The sequence below is a fragment of the Stegostoma tigrinum genome, chromosome 17 (genome assembly GCF_030684315.1).
Source record: "Stegostoma tigrinum isolate sSteTig4 chromosome 17, sSteTig4.hap1, whole genome shotgun sequence".
NCBI lineage: Eukaryota > Metazoa > Chordata > Chondrichthyes > Orectolobiformes > Stegostomatidae > Stegostoma > Stegostoma tigrinum.
Window position 1 is genome coordinate 8,339,364 of NC_081370.1, and position 23,536 is coordinate 8,362,899.

The following is a 23,536-nucleotide window of genomic DNA, read 5'->3' on the forward strand; positions in this document are numbered from 1 at the left end:
AATTTTCTCATTACTGATAATTTGCTTATGTTAATGTTGGTGAGTCCTTGTCCCATGTTCAGTTTTAGATACTTTGGCATGCCTTGCATGCTGACCTTGTCATCTCCTTTGCATCAATGCAGTAATGATTTAACATGATAAGAACAAGTGTTGGGGAAACTCAGAAGGTCTAGTGGCATCAGTGGTGAGAGAAACAAAGTGAGCAAAGTTCTGGTAAGGAGAGTCATTCGATGTGAAAATGTAGCCATGTTTCTCTCTCCAAAGCTGCCCACTGAGATTATCCAGACTTTCTGGATTTCAGACCTTCAGCAGCTGCAGTGTTTTCCCTTTTCTCACTATGATTTAACAGGTCCACCATTTCCTTTATTTCACTCCCCCTCTTCTTTATTTTCACTGAAAACATCATTATCAGTTTTCAAGAGACCCGCATTGCACCTGGTTACCTTATTTCTCCTAAAACAATTGTTTGTAACATTCTTCTGAGCAATTTCTTTTCTCCCCGAGGTAGACTGAAAAAGGGCAAGTGTGCTCAATTAATCAGGTGGGGGGTCCAACAACCTGAATCTTGCCTCTGAGTTAAACCATTTTGATTAATTTTCACTCCTGAAGCACTGCATTTACTTTCTTGTCATTAGCTGGCATGAAGCCAGTTTGCATCTCGTTGATTGCATGGCTCGCCTTATGTATCTCCCCTTCCCAATTAGCTTCTCCTTCATCAAAAAAAAACAAGACATCTGAAACCTGCCCATCAGATCTAAACAGGTATTTCAGTTTCAAGTCCAGATGAGTTTGTGGCTTCGTTGGGCCACCTTCCTGCATTTTAGGTGGAACCACTCAGACTGCCTCAGGGGTCCCCACAGTAACTGAGCACAATGTCTCCCTGGACCTTCCATTCATATGATGGGGCAGCACCAACCCAAGCTGCAGTCCTTCTCTTATGAATGCTTTCCTTGCTGGTAGCCTAAGGCAGCAAGCCCTGGCTCAGAGGTCGATCTTCAGCACAGAGAGAGAGAGGGAGAGAGACGGTAAGAGGGATAAGTTTAACGTTTGGGAAAGGCAAGCTGTATGACATGGTGCTACATCGACATCAAAACCTGCAGCATGTGCCAGCAGCTTATGCGACAGGCACACTGCTCATGTTTGAAGAGGGTGATGATGCGTGAAAGTCAAACGGGAGGAGTGTTTCGTGGCCAAGAGGATGGTCTACAGTCGGTCAGGAGTACCACTGCAGTCAGCCCAGGGTCAAGATCCTTTACAGTCTGGCTATCACAACAGTAAAGTGCTTGACTTTTTAAAAAATTAGTAAATGCATTTGGACTTGCCAGGCCAGCATTTATTGCCCAAACCCTAAATACCTAGAGGGTGGTCAAAAGTCAACCACATTGCTGTGGGTCTGGAGTCACATGTAGGCCAGACCACACAAGGATGGCAGTTTCCTTCCCCAGAGGACATTAGAAAACCAAATGGGATTTTTCCAACAATCGACAATGAGATTGGTGGTCATCATTAGATTTCCAATTCCAGATATTTTATTTAATTGAATTCCAGTTCAACCACCGGCCATAGCAGGATTCAAATCAGAATTCCCAAGGCATTCCCTGGGTCTCTGGATTAACAGCTCAGCGATAATACCACTAGGCTGTCACCTCCCCAAAACCTGTCCAGGGATTCATGCTATTGCAGTCTTAATTGGCCATGGTCAGTCTTGGCAATCCAGTAACATCAACCTTGCTGGTCTCTTAGCCAGAATTCTATTGCAAAATTACTTCAGTGGAGATGAGCTGCAGTTGATTGGGGTTGTCAGGCTAGGGAATGAGTCACAGGAGAGTGGGTCCAATGTAATCTTGGGGCATTACAGGGGTCAGCTCATGGTAACATCAAGGCAGTAGTTAATCAGAAGCCATGCAGTCTCAAAGGGACAAATAAGGCAAGTCATGGTCACTCTGGCCTTAATGTGAAGGTAATGCATGGCCAACGTGAGCATCAGAACCTGGAGGATCATGGGCTGCAGTGTCAGATAGGCATATTTATGGTCACATATGGGGGCATAGCCAAAGCAATAGTGAAGCGTCACCAGGGGCACAGTGATTGTAACACAGAAAGGGTGTGAGAATGAGTGGCCAGGCAAAGTGTGAAAGGGGTAGGAAACAGGACAATGGTCCTGAGAACCCAGTAGTCCAGAGAGAACAAGCTTCTAGAGTGACAGAGCAGGGTGGAGACTTCCTATTTGCAATTTCTACTTTCATTTCAGTAGTTGGCAGTCTGCCCTCTGTTTGGTGAATTCCGCATTCGAAATGGATTTACTTGGCTTTCTTTCTTGGTCATTACTATAATATAATATTCAGTTCCTCTTTCAGATGCAGATCTGTTATTCTCAGCTCTATGAAAGCTAAAATGCCCTGTGCAAATCTTTCCCTCGATCAGCGTTAGTGATCAAACGGCACTTTCTGATCATGAGCATCTTAATGACATTGTCCTCCTGGATGTTTCTGTGGTCATGGTATCAAATTAGCCAGGTAAGGGAGTGCGCTCCCTCCTGAGGACCACCAAGTTGTCACTTAGTTTGACATTGATCCTTCTGAATGATTTTCACATCAATTTACTTCAATGCTTCGGAATGGCATGAGCCTACCCCGATCCTTTGCTATACCTGAGCGCTCTCTTTGGAAATATTCCGAATATAATGGGCATAATTGTGCATCTGTTTTCTACAGACCAATATGCAACGAGGGGAACTGAACATCTGATTTTCTCTCTAATGTTACAGCATTCCTTTGAGAAGCTCAGATATATGACATCATACTTGCTTCATGAGGTGAGTGGGAAGCGTAAACAGTTTGCTCGTCACTGACCCTGGCTCTTCCCTTCCAAATTTCCCTAATCCTCAGTGACTCTGAGGATTTGAGGTGGTGCCTTGAGCTGCATTCCCCAACCTCTGTCTCCTTTCCTGCCAGCTCTGGCTGTCTGAAGTTACCCACTCTTGTGACTGCAACGCAGCAGATCTCTTTCTCCTGGTAGAAACTGTTCACAGGTTTAATGTTGAGCACCTAACCTGCTCCTATTGGGACAATAAAAGCACAGCAGACACACTACAACAGTGAAAGTAAACAAGTATTTTACAAAAGTGCAGATTTTATACAAAAAATGAGCACTCAGGCCACTGATGTACCCTTCGAATACTTTAATTGTTCCTCTCCCTTCCACTATGTCTGGTTAATACGTCTGTGGTTCATGAGAACCATAAGCAAAACATGACATGGACGGATGGTTACCTTGAACAGGGAATAGTTTATCTCAGCTCCAGCGTTCGCTATCTCCCACCTTGAGATCAGCCGAGATAGTAAGAACTGCAGATGCTGGAGTCAGAGGTGATACAGTGTGGAGCCTGAGGAACACAGCAGACCAGGCAGCATCAGAGGGGCAGGAAAGTTGACATTTAGGGTCGCGATCCTTCTTCAGAAAAGGTCTTCAGATCAGCTGACCTGCTCTCTTAAAGGGGCAGCACACACCCAACTTCACACAGAACACCAAATAAGGCCTGACTTCCATAGTTAGGGTGGAGGGAGCTTGCTGCTGCGTGGTACCCCCGGGAACAATGAAAGTACAGGCAATTGTTCCCAGCTGACTTTCAGCCGAGAGGGGCATGAACCTGCTGAGAATGTGCTGCCTAGTTGTAGTCCCACCCTCCTCAGTATGAGGCGCTGGGGTAACAGGCAGGGGCAGATGTGGAGGGATAGGGGACCTCTACAGTGTCCTGAGGAGAAAGTGCTAGGATGCCTGTATCTCCTTCCTTCTTGTTGTGGGGGCTTGATGTCAGAAGCTCCCATGTGTTTTTGTGGGAATGTGGCAGTGATGCGCTTGCCAGAGTGTGACCCTGAAGTCTAATTGAGCTCGGATACTGACCGAGGTGACAGGCTCTCTGCTAATGAAATCCTGGCTGTTTCATCCTCCACTTGTGCCTGCACAGAGGAGCTCAGGCTATGGCCCCTTCCTTGTTAACAATCCCTGGCAGCAGAGCAGATAAAATCAGGATTGACGAGGAACCAGAAATAGGGGAGTGCAGATGCCACAGAAAGGCCATGGGGCTGGGAGATTACAAGCATGGGGGGAGGTGCAGGGTTATAAAGGGATTTGAAAGTAAGCAACAGAATTTTTTTATCAGGATATTGTTTGACTGCAGGCCAATATAACTCAATGAGCACAGGAGGTGATTGGCAAACTGGAAGAGTCACAGGTTAACACATGGGGAGATGCCCACAGGTTTACTGAGGCTAGAACATGGAAGACCAGTTGGGAGTGCAACAAGATATTCCAGCTTCAAGGTAGAAAGGGGAAGGATGTGGCTTTCAGCGGCCAGTGGTCTGAGCCAGATTAAAATTGGCCATTTTTGTGGAGGGAATGGGTAGTCGCGGAGGTGAGTAGCTCATCTCAAGGTCAACTGATCTTGCAAACAGACTAACAGATTAAGCTAGGGAGGGCAATGAAGTTAGAAGCTCGGACACAGTTTGTAAGTGAAACTCATAACAACGGTATTAGTCTTCTCAATATTTATTAGAAGGAGGTCACATCGAATTACAAAAATCTTTTTGAACACCTCACATGGATAGCGAGTTTTGGGAAGATTTGTAGCTCAGGTTGAGGTTCTGGGTGTGAGTTTGCTCGCTGAGCTGGAATGTTAGTTTTCAGACGTAACACCATAACACCAGCGCTTCAACGGAGGCTCACTGATGATGTTACCTAGAATGGTGACGGAACGTCTGAAAACTAACCTTGCAACTCAGTGAGCAAACTCACATCCAGAACCTCACATGGAACATTTGCCATTTTTATGATTAATGTATTAGCTCTTATCATCTTTAACATTTTTGCAATTCTTCCTTTCAGTTTTTGTCAAATTCATAGAGTTAACAATATGATTAAATGTTCACACTATTAGCCTGTTAACTAAGTCTAGCTCATTGCTCATTAATATTAGAGACATTGAGGTCTACTGCCCTGAAAAAGGCCCTTCCGCCAATTGAGTCCACAGTGGTCAGAAACAGCCACCTAACTAATTTAACCCTAGTTTCCATCACTTGGCCTATAACCTTTATATGCTTTGGCATCGCAAGTACCTGTATAGCCTGTACTGCTCAAAGAAATCATCTTGTTAAATCTTTATATCTTATCTTTGCAGGACATTTCACAAGAATGCAAATTCAGGGGTAGAAGCAACACTGATACTGCATGAGAGGCAGGTAAGTGGACCCCAACTAGTGGAGGTGATAGTGCGATCCAAACACCTGATTGAAAGCTGACAGCCATTTTTGTTCAATTTTAAAGCAGACAGGTTATAGCACACTGGTCAGGACATTGCCTTGAGAAATTAACCAAGTGTCACCTTTTTGTTGAGTTGAAATGGGTGCGGGGAGACGTGTAAATTTCATTGTGTGGCGTTCTCATCACCAACCATCCCCCACCTGCCCTGACCTGGAAGGACATGCTCCCGTGTCAGGGGCAAAATCCGCCTCTCTGGCCATGTGAAATGCCACAGGACAGCTCCAACCAGAAATTGCCCCATCATCTGAAATATTTCCCCCCTACCAATCCTCCAGTTGATTTAATTTACAGGGCCAATCATCTTGCAACCACGTCTTGGTACCAACAATCAATGTCATACCCTGCCTCATGAATTTATGCAAGCAATTCAGCCAGTTTGTTCCTTATACCCCATGTGTTTGTGTAAAGAGGATTGATTTGGACTACATGCCCAAACAAGTCCCCCTCCTCTCATGTTTTGCTTGAGCAGTCTTGTTCTCATCTATCTTTTCCTCTGCCCAATATGCAGGAAGGAATGTTGTACATGGTATCAGAGATAATGGGAACTGCAGATGCTGGAGATTCCAAGATGATAAAATGTGAGGCTGGATGAACACAGCAGGCCAAGCAGCATCTCAGGAGGGTCTAGGCCCGAAACGTCAGCTTTTGTGCTCCTGAGATGCTGCTTGGCCTGCTGTGTTCATCCAGCCTCACATTTTATCATGTTGTACATGGTGATGACTTGTCCACAAAGCTACCTGTTTTCACATGACACGATTACTCAAACTTGGTTTTCTTTTATGTACTGGCTTTTTTTCTAAATAGTTGTTGCAAAGATTCTGACTAGCTCAGCGTAGACTGAAAATAAAATGTGAGATCATTCATTTTGTTGGTTCTGATATCAGATGTGCTCTGATGAAGGGTTTCAGTCCAAAGCATTGACTTACCAGCCCCTCAGATGCTGTCTGACCTGCTGTGTTGTTCCAGCCTCTCATCTATAGACTAATAACTATGACGCTCCCTGTATCATTCATCACTTTTTTTAACTATTTCTAATCTCCTGGCCCTGACTGCTACCTTTTCATTGCAGATGCCTAATATCTCTACAGCTCCATCCCCTAACAAGATGATCTGAGAACGTTCTGCTTATTCATTGAACAAAGGCTTGGTTAACAGAACACACTGAGCAGTTTCCTATCCTTAACAAGATTTACTGTTTACAACATATAAATAAGTTTTAGTCACAGGCAAAACTAAATGGCGAACTATCAACATACAGTATAGCTGTATTAGTTGCAGCTGGAACCCGGTCTTTAAAATCCATACACACACGCAAACAGATAGACATTGACAAACAAAGTTATGGGTGAAGGAGATAAACACTGGGGATATACAGTTCAATAGCATCAGTCTAAAAGGTTGATAAGATGTTTCTTTTGCTTCCTATGACTTTATGTACTCCACCTCTTTTTCCAAATTCATGCATTGCTTTGCAACAGAGAGTTGGTAAACTATGTTAGTTACTGATTAAAGGCAACAATTTACATCAATATGTAAGAGAAAATAACTGGCTGTCTTCGGGTTTTGGTTCATTTTACAACCAAGACAGATAGGCATAGAAGCTGTTTCTTTGGCAGTCCAGAGGCTTTTTCCCTGTTTTGTAAATGCCCAGGCTGTTCCCCTGCCCAGGGGCCAATCAAAAATTGTCGTCAGGCTGATGAATTCTGGCATCCACAACTGACCACAAACCAATCAGTAATCTGTCGCTGGCAAATCCCATTCTGTACACACACCCCAGTGCATTAGAAACTTATCTCTCCTTGCCAGTGCTTGGAGACAACACTGTATTAAACACAACTCACAATGAAGTCTCTTAATTTGTTATCAAATGTGCAGTAACTCCTTCCACAGTCCTTAGTTTTAAAACAGTTCTTGCTTTTCAAGGACCACAACTTCCGTCCCTCAGTGGTTGAGAACACCCTCAACCGTGTCGCCTGTATTTCCCGCAACTCGTCCCTCATACCCCTCCCTGCAATAGCAACCAACACAGAATCCCCCTCGTCCTCATGTACCACCCCACCAACCTCCGGATCCAATGCATCATCCTCCAACACTTCTGCCATCTGCAATCCGACCCCACCACTAAAGACACTTTTCCCTCCCCACCGTTATTTGCATTCCAGAGGGACCACTCTCTCCGCGAATCCCTTGTCCGCTCCACACTCCCCTCCAACCCCACCTCACCCAGAACTTTTCCCTGCAACCACAGGAAGTGTTACGCCTGCCCCATACACCTCCCCCCTCACCCCCGTCCCAGGCCCCAAGAAGACTTTCTACATCAAACAGACGTTCACCTGTACATCTGCTAAAGTGGCATACTGCATCTGCTGTTCCCGTTGTGGCCTCCCCTACATCAGGGAATCCAAGCGGAGGTTTGGGGACCGCTTTGCAGAACACCTACGCTCGGGTTGCACTAAACAACTGCACCTCTGAGTTGTGAACCATTTCAACTCCCCCTCCCATTCCTCAGTTGACATGTCCATCCTGGGCCTCCTGCAGTGCCACAACGATGCCACCCAAAGGTTGCAGGAACAGCACCTCATATTCCGCTTGGGAACCCTGCAGCCCAATGGTATCAATGTGGATTTCACAAGCTTCAAAATCTCCCCTCCCCCTAACGCATCCCAAAACCATCCCAACTTGTCCCCGCCTCCCTAACCTGTCCTTCCTCCCTCCATACCCTTCTCCCACCTCAAGCCCCACTCCCATCTCCTACCTACTAACCTCATCCTGCTCCCTTGACCTATCCGTCCTTCCTGGACTGACCTGTCCCCTCCCTACCTCCCCACCCACACTCACCTTTACTGGCTCCATCCCCACCTTTTTGACCTGTCTGTCTCCTCTCCACCTATCTTCCCCTCTATCCATCTTCTTTTCACCTCCCCCTCTCTCCCTATTTATTTCAGAATTCCCTTCCCCTCCCCCATTTCTGAAGAAGGGCCTAGGCCCAAAATGTCAGCCTTCCTGCTCCTCTGATGCTGCTTGGCCTGCTGCGTTCATCCAGCTCTACACCTTGTTATCTCAGATTCTCTAGCATCTGCAGTTCCTATTATCTCCTTCTCTCATTTCAGTCCAAATCAAAAATGAAAAGATGTCGTCTTTACAATTCATGGCATCCAGGCCCACATTTCAGTCCCCTTTCTGATGGCACCCTTTCACGCTGACATAGAAGATGATGTGGAGGAGCCGGTGTTGGACTGGGTGGGTGGAAACAAAGTCAGAAGTCACATGACATAAGGTTATAGCAGCAGGTTTATTTGAAATGACAAGTCTTTGGAGCGCTGCCGCTTTGACTACATCACCTGACAAAGCTTGCAATTTCAAATAAACCTGTTGGACTATAACGTGGTGTCAAGTGGATTCTAGGATGAAAGATACAACACCTTCTCCTTTCTTCCTCTTTTCCCCAGCACCCAAGGCCCAAATGAAATAACGATTTATTTGTAGTTTTTTTTAACGTGGTATATTGTCATGATTATGAACAATATCATCCCCTCTATCCTGGGAAGCCAAAACGCTGACTGGGTGCGTACTTTGCAGATCATTTCCATTCAGTCAACCGAGTTTTTGGTTAACTGCCATTTTGATTCTTACTCCCGTTCTGACATTTGTGAAGGATTTCTGCCACAAGGCCCAGTGGATTTTCTTGCCATATCTTACCAAACTTGCCTAGTTAACCATGTGCCTGGACCCTAAGTTGCTGCTCACATCAGATTCTGGGTCTGCCTTTCCACGCACTATTTCCAGAAAGTCTCACCACTCAGCCAATGTCCCAGAATTCACCGGCATCCCTTCGACTTTCCCCACTTTAAAAGCCCATTGTGCACCCGGATAAGCCCTGTCTGTCCAGGGGTGCCCTGCATGGTTGCTGACCTTTTCCTGGCAGATGGCAGACAGGGGGAAATTGGCATCCCACATTGTGTGCAGAGACCTGGAGGCTCAGCTGATGGAGTAACGCAGAAACAGGACTATGTCTTCCTCGAGAAATATCAGCAGAGACCACAACACCAGCTCGTGCCAGCCTGGTCCAGGTTTCTCTGGTGACAAACTTGTTTAGTGAATGTGCTGAAAGAGAAACCTGAAAGTTGAGTCAGGCTGTCAGACAAGATGTTGTATCAAGCAATAATCGCATAAATTGGTAACTCACAACTGCCTAGTGAGAAACTTGGCTGCGCTGTTTGTGTAATCTGTAAAAGGTGGAGCAAGATGCTCCCGAATCCAAGATTTTTCATCTGACTCGGCCACAAATCCCATCAGAGCCCATATCGTTCAGACCCCAAAATATTCCATCCCTAGATTTCAATGTCCCGGTGATGGAAATATCTCAGTGTGTACCATGTCAAACTCTCTTACATTCTTATATGATCACCTTTCGTTTTTCTAAATACAACTATACCCAAGCCCCCCATCCCATTTAAACTTTCATTCAAAGATGACCCTTTCATCCCAGGAATCAATCTCATGAACCTTCTCTAAACTGCCACCAATGTCGGTTTATCTCTCCTTAAATAGCAAGACCAAAGTTGTAATCAATATTCTGGGTGCAGTCTCGACAATGCTCTCATTCCTGTGACAAGAAGTGCCTATTTTATACTTTATCCTGTTTGTTACAAGGGCCAATATTTGCCTTTGTTATTAGTTGCTGTACGAACGGCCAATTTTTTGTGATTGGAATGAAGATATGTCAACCACCACACCCCCTCCCCTGCATTGCAGTGTACTGTAGTCTCTCTCCATTTAAATGATGACTGGTCAGTGTGGATGAGTGGGACCAAAGGGTCTCTTGCATCCTGTCTAACTCCATAACTCTATCAGAACCAATGTACATCTCGAGGTATAATGTTCAATTATGTACAGGACATGATGTGAGTTAGAATATGGGTAGCTAAGTTTTGGATGTGCTAAAATTTGCAGGTAATGCAGAGTTGAAAGTAATTCAGATGAGAATTAGAGTAGCCAAGATTTGGGCAGCACGGTGGCTCAGTGGTTAGCACCGGTGCCTCACAGCGCTAGGGACCTGGGTTCGATCCCACCCTTGGGTGACTGTCTGTGTAGAGTTTGTACGTTCTTCCTGTGTCTGCGTGGGTTTCCTCCCATAGTCTAAGATGTGCTAAATTACCTCGTGTCCAGAGCTGTGCAGGTTAGGTCTGTTAGCCGTGGGAAAATGCAGTGTTACAGGGATAAGGCAGGGGGATGGGGATGGGTTTGGGTGGGATGCTCTTTGAAAGGTCACAGTGGACTTTTTGGGCCAAAGGGCCTCAACCAGGGAGAGGGGTTTGATGGCTGGGGAGAAGATCTTGTGTTAGAGGCCAAAGAGAATGATTTTGATCTTCCAATATTTAATTGAGGGAAGCTCAATTCATCTAATGCCAGATAAGCAGTGTCACAGTTTGTGAATAGTGAATGATTCAAAAGAAGTAGATGGTGATGTAGAATTTGGTGTTGAGATTGGATCTGAATAGTCACTTGAACAGGTTAGAAATGCGCTTAGCAATGAGTCTGTTGCTGTCTGCAGACTATACTTACACATGAAGAGTGTTCATGTGAGTGAGATATTAAGCATCATGACCACCTATGGAGTTAATTCCTGAAAGAGTTTCCTCTATTGAACAAGATAGAATGGGGCTGAACCACTCCTCTTTTTCCATCCTTTCCTAAGAATAAATGCATCCTCAATGACTGTACAAACCGTAGGAATATGGCATAAGAACAAGGATGGTTAAAAATAAAAGGTTACGGTTAAGATTGAATGATAGAGGAAGATGTGTATGCAGTTTGCTGCATCAGACACTACCCAGCCAAGTGCATTAAAAGCCAGCTGCAATGATTTAACTAAAGCTTGAGATGTTTGGAGCTAGAACAACAATCGGAATTGGCAGCTTCGTACGAGAGACTTGCCAAAGAAAAGTTGCTGCTGAAGATGGTCTTTCTGAAGTTCTGCTGGCTGAGGGTGTTCTGTTGCATATTGTGGAATCTGGGATCACAGGACTGTTCATGTCCGGTAGTCAAGAATGTGACATTATAGGACAGAACTTCATATATTACTCCCGCCCTGCTGCACCTTTAACAGAAGACCTGGGTAAATGTTCGTAACTCTTTTCTTTTGAGTAGTAAAGTTGGCAGCTGTGGCAATGAAGAGCAGAACTTGTGGAAATATGTAAAATATAGCACCAGTGCTTGCTGCCAGCATTAATTTATTATGTTGTTTTCCAAAACCTATACTCTACAGTTTGTAAATTTTGATTTGTTAATGATATGACATAGTTAAGTTATGATTGGTAAAATGCTAATGATAAATAGGAAATCTTTCGCACTTAATACTGATAGATGTGAGCAGTATAGTATCCATGATGATTATTGAGATGAACACTTGAAGGCAAGCAGACAATATACAGGCCAAGTGCTGAAAAACGTGACTACGGGAGATAGGACTAGAAAATCTGATCCTATAGTTTTATGTTTTTATGCTAATAATTTGTCAATGTGGTGTCTTCACTTCGAAACAGCAGGAGAGTTTGATGACAATCCACAAATTCTCCGTAAGACTAGCGCAAACACAATGGGCTGAAAGGCTACTGCCTGTTTCGTAGAACTCTATCAATCTATGAACATATAATATTGATATAGATCTGGTATGAGTTACGTGTGCAAAATGTGGTTTTGCTTATGTACACAGCTCTACTACCACTGTGTGAGGGTATACAGGATTCCAATGGGGTGGGGGTGTGGGATTGTGGTGTGTGTTAGGTAAGTAGAGAATTCGTGGCACATGGGAACACAGATATTATCTGGAAAACATGCTGAGTTATAGACTTGGAGACAGTAGGAACTGCTGATGCTGGAGAATCTGTGATAACAAAGTGTATAGCTGGAAGAACAAAGCAGGCCAGGCAGCATCAGAGGAGCAGGAAAGCTAGCGTTTCGGGTCTGGACCCTTCTTCAGAAATGGGGAGGGGAAGGGGACTCTGAAATAAATAGGGAGGGGGGAGGCAGGTAGAAGGTGGATAAAGAAGCAGATAGGTGGAGAGGAGATGGACAGGTCAAGGAGGCGGGGATGAAGCAGGTTGGTGGGATGGTACGTGAGGAAGAGGGGGATTATGTCTTTGTTATTATTGTGGGAAGGGCATGTGATGGATGAGTTGCGGGAAACATGAGAGATGCAGTCGAGGGCGTTTTCAAGAACTGTGGAGGGGGAGTTGCGGTCCTTGAAAAACAAGGACATCTGGGATCCCTCCCGTCCTCACGTACCACCCCACCAACCTCTGGATTCAATGCATCATCCTCCACCACTTCCGCCACATGCAATCTGACCCCACTACTAGGGACATTTTTCCCTCCCCACCTGTCTCTGCCTTCCAAGGGGACCACTCTCTCCATCACTCCCTTGTCCACTCCACACTCCCCACCAGCCCCACTAGCCCGGCACTTTTCCCTGCAATCATAGAAAGTGCTACACCTGCCCCTACACCTCCCCCCTCACCTCCATTCAAGGCCCAAAACAAACCTTCCACATTGAACAGATGTTCACCTGCATAATCTGCTAATGTGGGATATTGCATCCACTGTTCCCAATGTGGTCTCCTCTACATCGGGGAAACCAAACAGAGGCTTGGAGACCACTTTGTGGAACACCTACGCTTGGTTTGTGACAAATGACAGCACTTCCCAGTCGTGAACCACTTCAACTCGCCCTCCCACTTCTTGGACGATATTTCCATCCTGGGCGTCATGCATTGCCACAATGATGCCACCCGAAGGCTGCAGGCACAGCTACTCATATTCTGCTTGGGAACCCTGCAGCCCAATGGTCTCAATGTGAACTTCACAAGTTTCAAAATCTTCCCTCCCCCTACCACATCCTAAAACCAGCCCAGCTTGTCCCCGCCTCTTTGACCTGTCCGTCTTTTCTCCCGCTATCCGCTCCTCCCACCTCACTGACCAATCCCCACACCCACTTCCTACCTAACAGCCTCAACCCCACCTCTTTGACCTGTCCATCGTGCATTGACTGACCAACCCCCATCCCAACTCCCAACCTACACTCACCTCGACAGGCTCCATCCTGCCTCCTTGATCTGTTCATCTCCTCTCCACCTATCTGCTCCTTTATCCACCTTCTATCCAACTCCCCCCAGTCTATTTATTTCAGAGTCACCTTCCCCTCCCCCATTCAGACCCGAAACATCAGCTTTTCTGCTCCTCTGATGCTGCCTGGCTTGTTATGTTCATCCAGCTCTACACCTTGTTATCTTTGAGTTATAGACTAGTAGCATGATTATATATATTTCTCCATTTTGGTATCTGTAAAAAGTCATATCAAGCATTGTTTAAAGTGATTATGTGTTAATTAACTACTTCCATATACATTTAATGTGCTCTGTTCCTATTGTTATATGCCAGATGGTGCTATAGTGAGCCATACTTTGCAACGGTTTTGCTCTATTAATATTCAGTGTCTCATTTAAGACATAGTTTAAGACAGTGTCATAAGCATGTCAAACTCCATTCCAATCTCCCTTTACAAACAAACATTTTGTTTCTCAAGTGGCTGTACTTTTACTGCATTTGCCATTGTGATATTAATTCATGCAATGGAGGAACCCTTGTTTGAGTATTGACCTGTTCTGAATAAGCAGATGTTGGCTGGATCATTGCTATTCAGTAAAGGGAAAATCAACCAAGATTGCCTTTATCGAAATATGCAACAAAAAGCAGCAAAAAAGTGCACAATAATTGACAGACAGGATTTGGCACAGTTTTAATGTCTCACTCCAGTTCAGGTTTTACTAACACTTTTCTTGCAACTAAAAAAAAATCAGTTTCCATAACTAAATAGTCTCCTGGATCTGCTCCCAGAACATGTGATGAGCATGTTCATAACAACCAGGTTTAACAATTGACTGCATTACATGATATCAATCACTGGTGAAAATGTGGACTGTCATCAGACTCTCCTTGCCTTTCTAAGCGAAAGCTCCACATCGACAAAATATTAAAAATGTAAAACTACACGGTCAGATTTTCTTTGTAATTTATAGCTGGCAGCTATGGCTTAGTTGCTAACTGCAAAACCTCTAAGTGGTGATATTTGTTCATCAGTCAGCTAACAGAGTGATCCCTGTTAGAAATCCCATGCACTGAAGTTCCAGCAACATGATAGAAGTACTAGAAGATTGGATAGGAAGAATCAGAAATGATTTCAAATGCAGAAACACATCCAGTTTGATCATTTATAACTAATTTATTGGAACAATGTAAATATTGTGTGCTTATTCTGTTTGAAACGTTATTGTCGATTCTCATTTTAGGTTACTGAAAATAATTTTTCAGGATGTGGATTGGATCTGCTTCCTTCTTTTAGCAAGAAATTCTTTCTGGCTGTTAATATTTCATTTGAGGTGCTCGCTTCCCTTTACCACTGTTTATTGATAGATACCCTTGTGATTTGTTGCTGTTTGGGCATATGAAATTTGACCTAATTCAGGGCAAATGTATCACAAATGTCGGTATCAGTGATAAACTAATCACAAATATCGACCAAAAACACACAGCTCTAGCCAAGACATTTGGCAGCATGAAAAAGGGAGTGCATTCTATGTTTCATTCATGTGTGAAATCTGGGTGACATTGGCAAGTGGGTGACATTTATTGCCCATTTTTAGATGCCCTTGCGTTTGCAATGGTAAGCTGCTTTCTTGAACCACTGCAGACCAAAGTGCTATTAGGAAGGGAGTTCCAGGACTTTGATCCAGAAACAGTGAAGGAAAGGCAATAAGGTTTCAAGTTAGAATGGTGTGCTTGAAGGAGAACTTGCAGGCAGTGGTGTTCCCTTACCTCTGCTACCTTTGCTCTTCCAAGAGGTAGAGATGACAGGTTTGCAAATTGCTGTTTGAGGAGGCTTGGTGAATTGCTGCAATGCATCTTGTAGATGGTATGTACTTCTGCAATTGTGTGTCAGTGGTGAAATGGTTAAAGTGCTAAGTGGGATGCTAATCAAGCAATCTGGCTTAAATTGAATGGTGTCAAACTTGTTGATTGCTTTTGGAGATGCACCCATCAAGGTAATTGGGGAGTGTTCTTAACTTGTGCCTTGTAGTTGAGAAGTCTGGAAACATTACTTGCAACTGAATGTTTTCAGGTCTTACCAGGTATGGACATAAACAGGAACAAAAACAGAAGATGCTGGGAAAGCTCAGCAGGGCTGGCAGCATCTGTGAAGAAACAAGTCAGAGTTAATGTTTCAGGTCCAGTGACCCTTCCTCATAACAGACCTTCCTGAGGAAGAGTCATTGGACCCAAAACATTAACTCTGATTTGGCCTGCTCCCTTTCTGCTTGCTCTTACTGCATCTCATCATGGCCTTTCTACTCTGAACATGTACCTTCCCTTTGGCTCCTTCCATCCCAAGAGATCACCTCCTTGAACTCCTGCCTTTTCCCACCTATGGAGTCTTTCAAAATGCCCCTCCAATCTCCATTTCTTGATGTTCAGCAAACTTCTGTAATTTTCTGAGCTGCATGTCCAATGTTAACTTCCTTGAAAACCTTTCAATTGCTTTGAACAAAAACTCACCAAGTAATCAAAGCAATTTAACAGATCTTTTCTTTTTCTCCATGGGGAATGAGTTCACTGGCTGGGTCAGTATTTATTGCCCATTCCTAGTTGCCCTTGAGAAGATGCTTTCTTGAACTACTGCAGTCCATGTGCTGTAGGTTAACCCACAATGCCCTTAGGGAGAGAATTCCAGGATTTTGATGAAGGGAGAGTGAAGGAACAGCAATATAGGCTGGATGGTGAGTGGCTTGGAGGTGAATTTGCAGGGGGTGATTGTATTTATTGACCCTGGCTGGGACATCACCTGAGGACTTTGCCAGGCTAGAATCCTAGATCTACCGTCTTCAGCTGCCTCATCTGTGACCTTCCCTCCAATATAGGGTCAGAACTGACACTATTCACTGGCATTGTTGGGGGTAGGAGCAGGTTGAATGTAGGGTGAGCCTTCCTTTCACACTCTGGAAGTTTTAGAAAGGGTTGTTCTCAGCACTGAATCTGTAGTTTGAAATGCATATGAAAGCATTAGCAACATTCCCTGCAAATAACAAAGGTTCTAAACTTAGTGCTGGATTCATCCGACCGAGAAGGATATACATCCATCATCTTGCAGAGGAGCTTCACCAGGACGCCACGTGGGGCTAGAGAGTCTCAACTTTGAAGGGAGTCTAGCTAGGCTGAGGTTCTTCTCCCTAAAACAGAGAAGGCTGCAGGAGGGCCTGATCAAGGTGTACAAAATTGAGGCGTACAGATGGGGCAGAAAGAAGAATTTTTCCCTTCAGTGGAGGGATTGATAATAGGTCGGCATAGATGAAAGGTAAAGGGCAGGAGATTTAGAGGATATTTAAGGAAGCTGTTTGTCACCCAGACAGTAATGGGTATTTGGAATTCACTGCCTCAAGGAGTGGTAGAGGCAGGAAGCATCCATTTACTAAATATTTAGATGCTCCCTTGAAGCATCACAGCATACAAGGCCGTGGGCCAAGGGCTGTAAAATGGGACAAGTGGATAGTTTCCTAATCACTGGCTCAGACACAATGGACTGAAGGGCCCCTTCCTCTGCTGTATAACTGTATGACTTGTTACCCCCCATAGAGGCTGAATATCTAATCAAGGCCAGGAATATGTTTTATTTTGATTAAGTGTTTCATCTGCTTTTAGGGTTTATGATAAAAAGTAACATGTTTACAGCCCAATCCAAACTGTGAGCAGCTTCATTCATTCGTCACTGTGGACAGTGTGAAGTAGATGGGGTGTGAAAGTCAGAAAGGAGTTAGGAATTGTCACATGCTGCTGAATGCAACTTAACCACGAGTGGTTGAGAGGTAACGTTAACAGGACTAAAATGGCACGTTGGGTGTCATATCAGCATTAGACAGTGAGTAACGACAAGATCCTCATTGCATGATTCCAGTGTGTGGTTGGTACACCTTTGTCCCTTTACAAGAATGGTGTACTGGCTCAACCACACTGCAAGTGGGTCAACCATCTCTGGGCTCCCAGATCACTGACACGAGCAGCACTCACTGCAGAACCCAATTTTACAGCCCGACTACATTACCCAGTTTATTTTCCAAAAGCTGGTCTGACTCTTGTCAACAAAAGCCACACTTATACGGATCTAGAAAGACAACGCACATTTGGCATTCTACTTCTGTTAGGTTACTGTTTTCATTAAATCAGTGAGCTGTGATCTTCTGACCACTTGACTGGCTACATTGACCGAATGACATTGAGGCTTCGATAAATCACCCGCTGTATGTGTAACTATACAACCACTCCTAGAGATAACACAAACAGAACTTGAACTGTGCCCAAAAGTCTGAAACCATAGTTACACACAATATTACAACTTCCACTCATTCACCTAGAAAGAGAATCTGGTTATGTTGGGAGTTTTGTAGTACGACAGCTATTTTATCAGACATCTGATTAATTTGCTATAATTATTCCATTCTGGATATTAATTGACAGTAGAGTAAGAAGGTAAAGGTTCTGTTTGCGCATGACTCGTTATAATTTGGAACTCAGTCAGTACATGATTGCCTTCACCATGCAATAGAAATACTACACAGCTACTTTCTGCATTCACAGATCTGTACTCGTTAGTGCTCTGTTAGTACAGCAGCTTTAGCTGAAAACGTCACTGAGGAGTCCCAGTCAAATAATTATTTTTTTCCTCTCGATGTCTCCGATTTTTAAATGGTATTAACCGCTGATGACTTGGGTTGGGGTCAGATGTTTTCACCAATCTCCCTCACTATTGTTTTAAATAAATAAACAGTCGATCAAATTGAACCAAGTCAGAATTGGTTTTCTGATGCAGCCTTTAGCCCATGGTAGTGCACTGTTACAGGAATGGAGTCAAATGGTTAACAGAAACAGACAGAAATGGAATGGTAGCATACCAAAATCAGCTCAAAATTACATTGTCAGGTGTGATGACCTGTACCAGCCCATGTGTTGTCCACTGATCTCCCTCTGGATGACAGCCGAGCACAGAAGAGAGTGATTGCCCTTTTATCCTTCTAAGCTCTATCTAATTAGCAGTGATGGAAAATATACCTTCTGCCACTTAGTAAGAACATACACGTTTCTTAACAAGATACAGTTTGTTACATGATAACAATACCTGTGAGTTACACTGATTACTTAGGCATAATGATAAAGGCTTCCAGATGCCACAGATGGAACAGCTGTCTCCATTGGGACCCCTGCTAGTCTACTACTACTTCACCAAACTCTGTAGGATGTCATCAGATTGCATAGGCCTTTATGCAGCTTCAACATGATCTCCTTCAGACCCATAGCCACAAGCACCATGTCTCCCCAAGCATTTTTCCACATGGCTACCAATTTATATGTTCAGGCATATCATTACAGTTAGATTTACCACCACTCCATTTCCATCTCAAGTCTCGGACATTTCACAATTTTTCCAGAATATGTTCTGATCTGGCTTAAATAATTGATAGGTCTTCAGTTGAGGGCTGTTGATGTTGATTCTGTCCTTGACCTTGAGTGATCTGTGAACCATTTCTCCACTGGACAACCTTTCATCTTTTGGATGTCCTTTGTAGAGGATTTTTTTAATTCGCTCGTCAGGGTGTCACTGGCTGGCCGGCATTTACTATCCATCCCTAATTGCCCTCAAGAAGGTCATAGTGAACCATCTTCCTGAGCCACTGCAATCAATTTGTTGTAGGTAGACAGCCAAGGGAGGAAGTTCCAGGATTTTGACCCAGCAGGAGTGAAAGCACTGTTGGGATGGTGAGTGGCTTGGAGGGGAACTTGCAGGTGGTTGTATTCTCATGTATTTTCTACATTGTCCTTGAAGGTGGAGTTGGCCATGGGATTGGAAGGTGCCATCTAAGGAGCATTGATGAATTTTTGCAGTTCATCATGTAGACAGAACACATTGCTGTTACTGTGCATTGATGTTGGAGGGAGTGAATATTTGTGGATATATTGCCAATTAAGTGGGCTGCTTTGTGCTGGATCATGCTGGAGCTGTACCGATCCAAGCAAGTGGGAAGTATTCCATCACCCTCCTGACTTGTGCCTTGTAGATGATGGACCAGCTTTGAAGAGTCTCGAGGTGAGTTACTCACTGCAGTTTTGCACACTATGAAACACTATAGTGCCTATTACCTTATTTAGAGAAGCCTCAATATGCTGAATTTTCTTTGCAGAGGAACTCTTCCTGTAAACACAAGTGGTTGTCCCTTAATTTCATCTGGAGCCTTTAGTCTCATAAATGTTCATTGTGGAAGGTGCCTTCTCTGTTGAAATAAGTACAACTTAAGTCCTTACTTCAAGTTAGAGCTGCATTCCTGAATTATGCCTAGGGCTGGAAAGGAACTTGCAATGGGAGGAGGAAGACCCAGTGATCACGATTCATGTAGGTGCCAGCAACAAAGGTAGAACTGGAAAAGAGGTTTTGAATTGAAATTATGAGGAGATAGGCACTAGTTTAAAAAGTAGAAGGTTATTTTTATATGGATTATTATCTGCGCTGCATGCAAATTGGCATAAGGTACGCAAACCTAGAGAGATCAATACGTGGCTCAAAGACTGGTGGGGGACAAGTGTAAATTTGGAGGCCACTGGCATCAGAACTAAGCAAAGTTTGGGCTGTCCCATTGGGATGATTCATACCAGTCTTCTTGTGAAAAGCATAACTAGGGAAGTAGTAAAGATTCTAAAGTAAATAGTGCAGACAAGGGATCAAATGTGGAAAGAGGTGGGATACGAGAGTGGGGACAAAGTAAAGCAAAAAAATAGTAATGCGGAAAATGAGGGTGAGTAAATGGCAGCTAAGGGCCAAGAAAACAACTCTAGAACTACACCAACAATCAGGACAAAATGTTGCAAAGACAACAAAAGACAAAATCAGAGGCTCTGTAACTGACTGTATGTACCATTCACAACAAAGTCAATTAAGCGTGGCACACAAAATATTTAGAGATTACCTCAATTTAGGAGATTAGAGTCTGTTTGGGTAGAAAGGAGGAATGACAAGAGAAAGGAGCACTGGTGGGAGTGATTACATTTTATGTCTAGTTTGAAAGGGAGAAGACTGGAGCTAACACTAATAATTTAAACCTAAACAGGGGCGGCTAAGAGGGTATAAAGGTTAAGCTAACTGAAGCGAACTGACAATACTAAACTAAGGGATAGGTCAGCGGAGGCACAGTGGCAGAAACTTAAGAGAATATATCAGAATACTCAGAATAAGTCTATTCCTACCGTAAACTCTAAAACGAGGGGCCAGCATCCATGAAAAAGTCTGGGAAAGAATGAAACTAAAGACAAATGCACTTAAGCGTTGGAAAATGAGTGATGGGTCAGATGATTAGTCAGAAAACAAAGAAAGGTGGAAACTGACTGAAAGGTTAATCATGAGAAAGAAATTATAGTATGAGAGGGAGCTAGCAAGAAATGTAAAAATCGATAGCGAGTGTTTTTCAGAAAATTAGAAAGGTAAAGTGTAAGCAAACTTTGTGTTGAACATCAGCAGGCTGAAAATGGGGAGTTCATTGCAGATAATAAAGTATTGGTGGATGAAGTGAAATAATATTTTGCTTCTGTCTTCACTATACATGATACAAAAATCATTGCAGTGATAACTATGAATCTGGAACTGAAAGGGAGAGAAGACCTTTATGAAATTAATCAATACTCAGAAAGGCAGGGATTGGAGGAGGAGGATCCTGCCTGACTAATTTTTGAAAAGGTGACTAAATACCTTGATGAGGATAACGCAGTTGTTGTGGTTTGCATGAATTCCAGTAAGGCCTTCAACAAGATCCTACAAGGAAAGCTGGCCCAAAAGGTAAGAGAGCCAATGGGATTGAAGGCAGATTGCATGGCAGGTCCTTAGGGAGTATGAAGAATAAAAGAACTTGGTGTGCAAGTCCATAGACTCCTGAAGGTGACAGAGCAGGCAGACAGGATGATGGAGAAAGCATGTAGGATGCTTGCCTTCATTAGCCAGGATGTAGAGTATAGGAGCAAGGAAGTCCAGTTACATCTTTCTATAACTTTGGTGATGCCACAGATGGAGTCCTTTGTGGAGTCCTGGTCACCATTCTATAGGAAGGACGTGCTCGCAGATGACAGCAAGATGAGTAGGAAAGTATAATATGAAGAAGACGGAAGGAAACTCTGGATGAATTATAGATAAGTTGAGTGAATGGGCAAAAATCAGGCAGATACAGTATAATGTGGGAAAATATGAAGTTATTCAATTTATCAGGAAGATTAAAAAATTGAATATTACTTAAACAGAAAATGAACACAGAATTCCAAAGTGCAGAAGGATTTAGGTGTTCTTGTGCATGGGTCACAGAAAGTTAGTATGCATGTCCAGCATCTATCCAGAATACCACTGGGATGCTGTCCTTTATCATGAGAAGAATTGAACAAAATAGTTTGGATGCTATACTTCACTAATACAAGGCACTGGGGACATAACATCTCGATCAATTGGCTAATTGAGAAGATCAATCCTACACAAAGGGTGTAAATACATTGGGGACAGTTCAGAGGAGGTTTACTAGATTGAGAACTGGAATGATGGAATTTTCTTATGAGGATAGCTGGGCTTGTTTCTACTGGTGTTTACTGGCATTGGGATGCTGTGATTGGAATGTATATGATCCTGATTAGTTTGACAATATGAAGGTGGAACTGATGTTTCCTCTTATAGGTCATTCCAGAATTAGGAAACACTTTTTAAAATTAGGGGTCACCCCTACAGGGAAAAGATGAGGAGTTTTTTTTTCACTCAGAGCCTTGGAACTCTCTGTCTCAGAAGGAGGACAATACTTTTAGGATAAAGGTGAACAGATTCTTTTAGGTAGAGGAATCAAGATTTATCAGGGTTAGATGGGAATGTGGAGTCTGAAACGCAAATAGATTAGTCATGATCTTATTGAATTGGTAGAGTATGTTCAAGGGCCGAATTCTCTATTTCTGTTCCTATTTTGCATATTTTTATGTTCGTCTGAATGTAACTTCTTGTAAAGATTGGTAACATTATTGATCAATCTGTTCGCTCTGACGCCAACACACACTGTTCAGGTCATTCTCCATGTGATTTCTATTACCTTGTCCACAAGTTGGAAAGCTTTTATGATTGTTTCTTTGTCAAAACTCAAATGGAACAGTGGTGTTCCAGCACAATTTTCCTCTTTGGCTCATTGATTCCAGGGAAGCATTTAGTCCTTGTTGGGCAATCCCTCTCGATGAGATTGGAGCAATTCAACCACATCAGGTGATTTTGGGTTAAATCTCGGAGACAATGTCCTAAGGTTCATGTCGACATACTTAAACCATAATCTCTGCCTCACCATGTTTCGGCATGTTGACGTGTCTTCACCCTGGGAATCGATGCTATCGTCATTGCCATTGACAATGTTGTAGTCATGTCAAAACTCCTAGCTGGTGGTATATTCTTGCCATCAACTGCAGTGATGAGTTGCAACAAATTATTGTAAGGTGTTTGACTTACCCTTCGGCTGCACCAGTGAAGTTTTGCCGCCTGGCAGGAAAAGCATTTCCATTTTTTTCAGCGACTTCAAGGCTAATGGCATGGCCTGGGCAATCATCCAACTGTAGCAACATTTTGAAAGTTTGATTTTCTGTCTGTGGTGTCTCAGACTGGTGCACCACTGAGCACTTCAGAATTCCTAAAATAGTCAAGAAATTCTTCAGCAGCATTGAGCCCTGGTGCCATTTTCCCCTTTTGGGGAATGTAAATTTGCTGAAGCATGCATTTCCAAAAAGACCCATTCTGTTCATGTTGAAAGCACGTTTGCTGGGTAGCCACCTCCTTTAAATACTTCCTTCAGATGTATCTACTCTGGTTGCCTACCCAGACATTCTAATGTTGATGAAATGTACATGCTTCTGAAAATTGTCATACTATTCACTACTAGCATTGAAATTCCCTGACAGAGAAATCACTCCCTGCTCATTCTGTAAGTCTCATGCAGGCTTCAGGCTGTTTCTTGGATCACCATCAAACTGAGAAACATCTGGTGTTAGATCAAGACTGCCAAGATGCAGTCTATATATATTTCCCACAATGCTAGATAGACTCACCCTGCCAGCCCTTCAAGGT